This window comes from Nicotiana tabacum, chromosome 5 (assembly GCF_000715075.1).
Source record: "Nicotiana tabacum cultivar K326 chromosome 5, ASM71507v2, whole genome shotgun sequence".
In the NCBI taxonomy this organism is placed as follows: Eukaryota; Viridiplantae; Streptophyta; class Magnoliopsida; order Solanales; family Solanaceae; genus Nicotiana; species Nicotiana tabacum.
Genome location: NC_134084.1, coordinates 119,767,446 through 119,776,775, shown reverse-complemented (window position 1 = coordinate 119,776,775; position 9,330 = coordinate 119,767,446). Strand labels below are relative to the sequence as shown.

The window sequence follows — 9,330 nt, the reverse complement described above, 5'->3', positions numbered from 1 at the left end:
ACATGCACTCCATGGCGAGTGCGGGGTCGGATACTATTGGGGATTGTGACTTGGTCCATCCCATGTGATGTTTATACTATACTGGTGATTGATACACATACTTCATTGATATTACGGGGCTTGATGCCATGTTTGGGGCCTTGTGCCGATTTGTAAAATCCTTCGAGGATTGATATTACTGCTTAGCTTGATTTGCATATCATTTAATTTTAGTCCAAGGTTTTAAATGGTGTTTTGCAAACTCAGCCATAATTCTAAGTGGTTAAAACTTAAATGATATTTTTAAATGTACTCCGGGCTGGGAACTTCTGTTTTGTAAATGCCCAAGTGTCACAACCCAAACCGATGGGCCACGACGGGCACCCGGTACCTTACTCAACCGAGTACCAATCTTCTATACAAGTCTTCTGTGATCATCATATACACGTAACATACGGGTCTAATAGGCCAACATAATCATTTATAAACTCAAAATATAGGCCGATAAGGCCGTACAATCCTTCCCGTATAAGACATATGTCTACAAGCCTCTAAGAATACATAAGTGTCATAAAGGTCGGAACAGAGTCCCGCCATACCAAACAATAGACGTCTAAATCATACTAACCAAATACGCAGCTCCGAAGCAAATGGAGCGCACCAACATCTTCCGCTGAGCTGATAGCCTACTTGGAAGGCTCTCGACCTGTCTATCAGGACCTGCGGGCATGAAACACAGTGTCCCTAGGCAAAAGGGACGTCATTACGAATAATGTACCGAGTATGTAAGGTACATAAATAAATACATAGGAGACATGTAAGACATATGGAGTACATGACTCAACCCGTACGTCTGAATAACTTTGTAAATCATAAATTACTTTCAGCGTCATGCATATGCGTATGAATGTCATGTCGTGCATAGGTATATGTTTCATAACATCATCAGCCTCTGAGGGCATCCCATCATATCTTATCGGCCACTGTGGGCAAAATCATCATCGTATACCAGCTGATCAGGTGGTGGTGCGTATATAACGCCATAACCTTTCTCATATCCCATATACATATATATATCTACATATATACGCGTATATAACGCCATTTGAATACATACATATATATGCGTATATAACGCCATTTGAATACATACCCATATATGTGTATATAACGCCGTTTGAATCATATTTCAGCCACTGTGGGCAACAACATCATCATATACCAGCTGACCAGGTGGTGGTGCGTATATAACGCCATAACCTTTTCCCATATCCCATATACATATATTTACGTATATACGCGTATATAACGCCATCTAGTCATGGGTCAGTGCACATGAATGCAGTGCATAAAAAGTACGTTAATAAAATTATTCGGAATGTCATAAGACCATTTTGCCTCTGAGTAATATCATAAAGTAAACTCTTTTCAGCTTTCATATTTTTCTTAGACCCATGAACAGATGATAAAATATTATGACACATGGGAATTAAAGAACATAGACATTTCTATTACTTCTATGAGTAGATTCTCTTATGGAATTTGTGCATTTGCACGTTTCGTTCATATCGTATGGATCATGCCAAAAGAAAGAAGGGATAGCCTTAACATACCTGGAGTAGGAACAACTCCGTATAATTATCCCATTGGAAACCTTCGTGGATTGAATTTAGAACCCAAAAATCGAATTAAGCTTCTGCTTTTAAAATTCTTGAACGAAACTGCTTCTGCCTCTTTGAATATTTTTGAACGAAATTTCTAAGCTTCTGGATTCTTGAAGCACTAAACGTAAGAATGCAACTCCAATTTCAAGCTTCAAGCTTCTTGATTTTTTTGCCTTTCTTTGAGGAATGAGTACGTTAATCCTTTTTCAAAATGAAAAATGGAGACTTTGACATATGATGTATATTTGGAACTTAAAGAACGTTCTGACTCCTCCAAAAGAACATGGAACCAAGACATTTACCAAGTCTTGCCTTGTTAACAATTAATTGATGTATGGCAGACACCTACTCATAATCAATATGAGTCATTTTCTTAAGTAGTGGCCTTCTGCCACATTTTCTTAGGGGAAGGAATTTAATCTTATCCACTTATTAGTTAACCGGGTAATATTTTGTTACCTGGTAATTAATTCATTACCCGTATAATTTAAAAATTATCACAAATTACTTAAAATTTTATTTATTTTTTTAAAATACTTCATATATACTTTATATATTACACTACCGTGGTCATATATATCTCACATAAAAAAGTTCTAAGATAAAGAGGTCTTTGAAAAATGGTGAGTTCCACCGTTCTTAGCAAGCCTAAATCCAAAGGCTTGAGTTTCAAAAATGATTTCTCTAGTTTCAAAATGAATTCTTTAAATGTCTTGGTTGGTAGGTCCCATTTATATTTAATGCTTAGCAAGACTTCTTGCTCCCAAAGTATGACACCAACATAGCACACATATTAGTCATAGTTTAGTTTAGTTGTCATGGTCCCACGTGGACAAGACAATTCCTACACTTACCCACTTAAATGAATAATTAACCAATTATCTCAAATTAGTTAAAATACTACTCACTTTTAATACACTTTATATACTTTACTATCATGGTCATATGGTACCTTACATGGTAGTATTTCATAATTATCGTGTATTATTGCTCGACTCGTATTCTATTCCAAATTGACCACTTTCAACGAAACTTGTTTTTTTTAATCCGTGTACCCCTTTATTCTTTATAACACTTATTTATTGCTTGCTATAAATAGCGCAAGTACGTTAACGTCAAGATGATCTCATCCCCGAGTCTTACATCGGTTAATTGAAAATAAAATTTTAACATACAATACTTTAGGGTGCAACATCATCGTAACTTAACACTGCAAAATGTGACATCACTGTAATGTAATACTGCGGGATGTGACACCTCACTTTCGGGCTCTCATTAATTTATTTATGGCGTATTTTCATGTACGAAAATATGGGGTGTAACATCATTCCCCCCTTTGGAACATTCGTCCTCGAATGTTGACTGATGTGCTTATCGTTCTCATATCCCATAGCTCTTGCGAATACTTTAGTAGTCCTCTTGCCATCTAGGCAACTGTTCTATGAATAAGTCCAAAGGCCAGGGTATTCCTCCCTTTAGGCCTCTTTCCCATGCCATGACTTGTGATCAAATACTTTCCAATCTCATAACTGTTGCTACCTCCCATCATGCAGCTCATACGATACTGACCATGTACGTGTCCTTATGCAACTCTCCTTTCCTTTTTTCCTCTAGTTTTTAGCCAATCCTGAAGTTTTTTTCTTGGTATTTTGTCGAACATACGAATACTGCTATATCTTATTTTATAGACATGGTTATCCATTCGTATGACTTTACTGCATCTACATAGGTCATACTATACCATAACACTTACCTCTATTTCTCGTTACTGAGGTCTGCTACCCAATCTCAGGTTACTTTCATTGCTTATCTCGTACGTATAAATCTATGTCCTCTAATGCCTCCACATTACTGTTCATCTTTAAGAATGACGGCTTAATCTCTTCTCATACTTTATAATTTCTATCCATCCATTATTGATTCACCTCAATTTTGATCCATAGTCTACCCTTGATAACTTAACATTTTATGTAATATTACTGCTAGGATTCATGTTTTATCGAGGAACATCTGAAATGATTAGATTGATCCACCTGGGGCGATACCCTGCTTTCATAACCGTATCTCATGGCATCCCAATGTGATTTACTTATGTGGGTATTTTAATCTCGTACAATCCATGAAAGCCTCTTCAATCATTACTCACTCGAAAGCCTAAACGCCATCCTTTATCCATCACAATTATACCTTCATTGTACTATCAGGGCAGCATTCCATCTTTTCTAAATGCTACTAGTCTTAGACTCCTTTGAGTTTATTCAGGCTATACTGAGCTTTCTATAACTTAGAGAAACCATCAGCTCTTCTTGTTTTCATGGGCTTAATTCCGAGGACTTATCCATTCTCGTCACCTTCTTACTCGCCTTTTCTTATCCTTGTTCTTGTCTTCCAGAACTCTGTCTCTTTACCATTCCTTATCTTGCGACCTACACATATCTGTTTATACTACTCGCAACTTTTATTCAACTTGCTTGCACCATTGATTTCCTTATGTTATTCTGGATATCAGGCAAAACATTATATCATTTCTCACTCTTTTTTACTCTCTTACTTAGGTTTCTCGATACCGAGAAACCATAGGCTGTGAGATATGCCACTGTCATTCCTGGATATTGAATCCCAACACATCTAGCCTTTTATCCGATGTATGGACTATTCACATACTTTGCCTTTGAGTATCTCACACGCTGTTCACCTCTACCTTCTTACCTTAAAATCTTACATTGTATCTTCTATCTCTTTCATGACCTCCCTTCCACATAGGTACAATTCACGTCTATACTTGAAGCTCTATTATAATTTTTTACACCTTTGGTGCATACACAATCCGGTGGGAGCTTCGTACTGACTTCTTATGAGGCTGGTACTTCTTCCAACTGGCTTCCTTGTAGAGCCATTATAGATTATAGTCGTTGTGTTGTTTCTATTGAACGTCTGCTATTAAGAGCTATTCTGTCATCTTCTCCAGCACAACTTCTATAATTTTTCTAGGTCCAATAATCAGATTCCTGATTTACTTCGGTGATGTAATTCTTTAGTTTCCTCTTCCTTTTGATTAGCCTTTACATAGGCTTAAGCTATCTTCCTATCTGTGGCTCATGGTATCAGTTATTACCTTAGCCTTTCATGGGCGTTATGGAATACCCATGATACCATCATCCAACAATTCAATCCTTTTCTATAACCTGAACTTAATTCCTTCTTTTCAACTTATACCAGAGTCTTTTACGGTTGTACGATTTCCATATATATGCTCCATGGATAATTTTCTAAAATCTTGAGTGTATAATAACGTGACTAACTTGGTATCATTGATCAAATAATTCCTTTCGTTCCTTCTCATCTTTCTTTTAACGTAAGCTTTTACCTTTCCTTATCTTTCTTCCTCCTTGTTGTGTGTATACTTTGCTTAGCTTAGTCTCCCACGCTTGCCGGAATTTCCGTACAACTCATATGATCTTCGAATATTTCTTTTGATTTTTACTTCCCGTTCACTACCCACGGTAGATTCCTCTTTCTTATGGAGGACGTACAATGTTGTTGTGAAATTATTGTTACAAGACCATTTTCTCTTTAGGTCACTGTGCTTAGGTTGAAGCCTTTTTCCTCATTTCCTCAGCTAGTCCTTCATTGTAGTACTTAGGGAGCATTCTCTGACTCTTGTATAGCTGTGGGCTTATTACATTGTATACTCGACGGACCTCCTGATGTCCGTTCTTGCCTATACCTATCCGTAGTTACTTACCTCCACGCCCTGGAGCTTGTGGGTTGCTTTTAAACTTATATTTTGATTGTCTTCCCACTGGCACTCTCTTTTATTTCCATAGAACTCGTACAATATCCTTTTAACTTCCCCATATGAACATATCTCAAGTATTATAATGTCATACTGCGAGGCTGAATTCCCTATGTTGGGGTTCATTCTGTTTATCTTGCACAATCTATTGATTTTTCTGTAACCTCTTGTCTAGTAATTATTAGGCTCTTCCTAAATCAACTACTAACTATTCGTTGGCCTATTCTCATATCCATATTCACGTAATCTTTCTTGGGTTATTTCATCTATCTTAACTTACCTCACGTACTGGCTCCTTATCTATCAACGGCATCCCGGGCAGGAACCCTTACTTCCTTTTCTTGACGTCGTGCTTACATAATGTTCTGGAACCATAGAATATCTGTAACATTTAATCATCTCATCCCTTTCTCATTTTTATCGCATTCTTCCTTTATCATTCACTTAATTCTGACTTAATGCCACATCATTCCATACTCCCCCCTTTAGTGGAGTACTAAGAGTTGGAGCTACGATGACCATCCTATAGATGTTCTACCTCTTCATCTTCGGCGTCTTTTCACATCATCGATGACCCTTACTCGCCTTGCAGTAATCCTTCTGTACCAATGAAAAAAAAATTCCTTACTCACGACGGTGACACTTAGTGTAACTGGCTCATACATTCCCTTAAGATTAACTTTGCTTCCATTGCTTGCTTTAGTGAAGCGTCTTCCTGAATGATTATTCTCAGAATTTCTCATGAATCTTCTTCTGTTGTCCATTATATTACCGCCGGAACGAAATCTAAAATTACCATTATGCTGAGTACTTTCCAATCATTCAGTCCCTAATTCATACTTAGTTTATCTTGTTTACCAGCCCATACTAATTTCTATTACTTTGGGGATTAACTTTCCCCTCTGGTAGTCATGTTGGAGTCACGAACTTATTTCTTGAAATGAGGATATAACCTTATGGCCTATACTCTTTTGTTGTCTTAAGGCCCATCACCTTTCGTCTCTTCCTTCATTTGACCATAGGTTCTGTAACACTCTACCGTTTTCATCCACGTGTCATACCTTATTCATAATGCTTCCTTATCTATCTTCTCATTACTCTGCTAATATTTTTTTTTTGCATATCCCTTTTCTTGTGAAAACTTTAATACGACATTCTTTCGCTTTTAGCTTTCCTTTGCTCCATCCAGTGGCTCTTCAAGTTACTTAACGTTTTCGCTTTACTAGGGACGCGAGCCACACTAAGGTAATATTTATCCCTTCAAGGCTTATAGTGCAAGTCTTTGTAGTACTCATATCTGGCTGCACTACTTTAGAGTGCACCATCTAGGTGTCTCATAAAGAGATCTATTAGCATATTTGCAATATCCCACGGAAATGTCAACTGACGCAACCAATTCATCCATCATATCTTCTTATACTACTTCTGTTAATCCCCATAGGGCATATCTGGAATGGGTGCGACCAATTGTATATACCTCTGTTACAATTGACTATAACTCAAAAGGCTTATGTTCCTCTGCCTCAATTACAAACATTGTTAGCAGGCATCATCTTATTACGAATAAAATAGAATTTCAGAACTTGGATTCTTATAAGTGAGCTCTACCACACGATCTAGAGTAAGAAGAAAGAGTGACAGTCCTAAATGCCCTGTAGCCTCATGCTTATAAGTGTGGTGCACGACACACCCATAAACAAGACTCTACTAGACACGACTTGTAGACTTCCTAGGATAGAACTGCTCTGATACCACTTTTGTCACAACCCAAACCGATGGGCCACGACGGGCACTCGGTACCTTACTCAACCGAGTACCAATGTAACGTATCTTTCTTATTACATCATCATATACACGTAACATACGAGCCTAATAGGCCAATATAATCATTTATAAACTCAAAATATAGGCCGACAAGGCCGTACAATCCTTCCCGTATAAGACATATGTCTACAAGCCTATAAGAATACATAAGTGTCACAAAGGTCGGAACAGAGTCCCGCCATACCAAACAATAGACGTCTAAATCATACTAACCAAATACGCAGCTCCGAAGCAAATGGAGCGCACCAACATCTTTCGCTGAGCTGATAGCCTACTTGGAAGGCTCTCGACCTGTCTATCAGGACCTGCGGCATGAAACGCAGTGTCCCCAGGCAAAAGGGACGTTAGTACGAATAATGTACCGAGTATGTAAGGCACATAAATAAATACATAGGAGACATGGAAGACATATGGAGTACATGACTCAACCCGTACGTCTGAATAACTTTGTAAATCATAAATTACTTTCAGCGTCATGCATATGCGTATGAATGTCATGTCGTGCATAGGTATATGTTTCATAACATCATCAGCCTCTGAGGGCATCCCATCATATCATATCGGCCACTGTGGGCAAAATCATCATCGTATACCAGCTGATCAGGTGGTGGTGCGTATATAACGCCATAACCTTTCCCATATCCCATATACATATATATATACATATATACGCGTATATACGTACATATATATGCGTGTATAACGCCATTTGAATACATACCCATATATGTGTATATAACGCCGTGTGAATCATATTTCAGCCATTGTGGGCAACAACATCATCATATACCAGCTGACCAGGTGGTGGTGCGTATATAACGCCATAACCTTTTCCCATATCCCATACACATATATTTACGTATATATGCGTATATAACGCCATCTGGTCATGAGTCAGTGCACATGAATGCAGTGCATAAAAAGTACGTCAATAAAATTATTCGGAATGTCATAAGACCATTTTGCCTCTGAGTAATATCATAAAGTAAACTCTTTTCAACTTTCATATTTTTCTAAGACCCATGAACAAATGATAAAATATTACGACACATGGGAATTAAAGAACATAGATATTTCTACTACTTCTATGAGTAGATTCACTTATGGAATTTGTGCATTTGCACGTTTTGTTCATATCGTATGGATCATGCCAAAAGAAAGAAGGGATAGCCTTAACATACCTTGAGTAAGAACAACTCCGTATAATTATCCCATTGGAAACCTTCGTGGATTGAATTTAGAACCCAAAAATCGAATCAAGCTTCTGCTTTTAAAATTCTTGAACGAAACTGCTTCTGCCTCTTTGAATATTTTTGAACGAAATTTCTAAGCTTCTGGATTCTTGAAGCACTAAACGTAAGAATGCAACTCCAATTTCAAGCTTCAAGCTTCTTGATTTTTTTGCCTTTCTTTGAGGAATGAGTACGTTGATCCTTTTTCAAAATGAAAAATGGAGACTTTGACATATGATGTATATTTGGAACTTAAAGAACGTTCTGACTCCTCCAAAAGAACATGGAACCAAGACATTTACCAAGTCTTGCCTTGTTAACAATTAATTGATGTATGGCAGCCACCTACTCATAATCAATATGAGTCATTTTCTTAAGTAGTGGCCTTCTGCCACATTTTCTTAGGGGAAGGAATTTAATCTTATCCACTTATTAGGTAACCGAGTAATATTTTATTATCCGGTAATTAATCCATTACCCGTATAATTTAAAAATTATCACAAATTACTTAAAATTCTATTTATTTTTTAAAAATACTTCATATATACTTTATATATTACACTACCATGGTCATATGATATCTCGCATGAAAAAGTTCTAAGATAAAGAGGTCTTTGAAAAATGGTGAGTTCCACCGTTCTTAGCAAGCCTAAATCCAAAGGCTTGAGTTTCAAAAATGATTTCTCTAGTTTCAAAATGAATTCTTTAAGTGTCTTGGTTGGTAGGCCCCATTTATAATTAATGCTTAGCAAGACTTCTTGCTCCCAAAGTATGACACCAACGTAGCACACATATTAGTCATAGTTTAGTTTAGTTGTCATGGTCCCACGTGGAC

At 37.3% G+C, this 9,330-nt stretch overlaps 1 long non-coding RNA gene across 2 annotated transcripts; it reads right to left on the bottom strand.

Moving 5' to 3' along the window:
- Positions 1–440: 440 nt before the first annotated feature.
- Positions 441–8,826, bottom strand: LOC142181219 (uncharacterized). Of its 2 annotated transcripts, XR_012709739.1 has the most exons (3): positions 8,445–8,826; positions 1,593–7,568; positions 441–723 (listed from the first exon to the last, which is right to left on the bottom strand). It is a non-coding gene; the product is annotated as an uncharacterized LOC142181219 (long non-coding RNA). The 2 variants fall into 2 exon arrangements; XR_012709738.1 differs by having other exon boundaries at positions 441–7,568.
- Between the last annotated feature and the right edge of the window lie 504 nt (positions 8,827–9,330).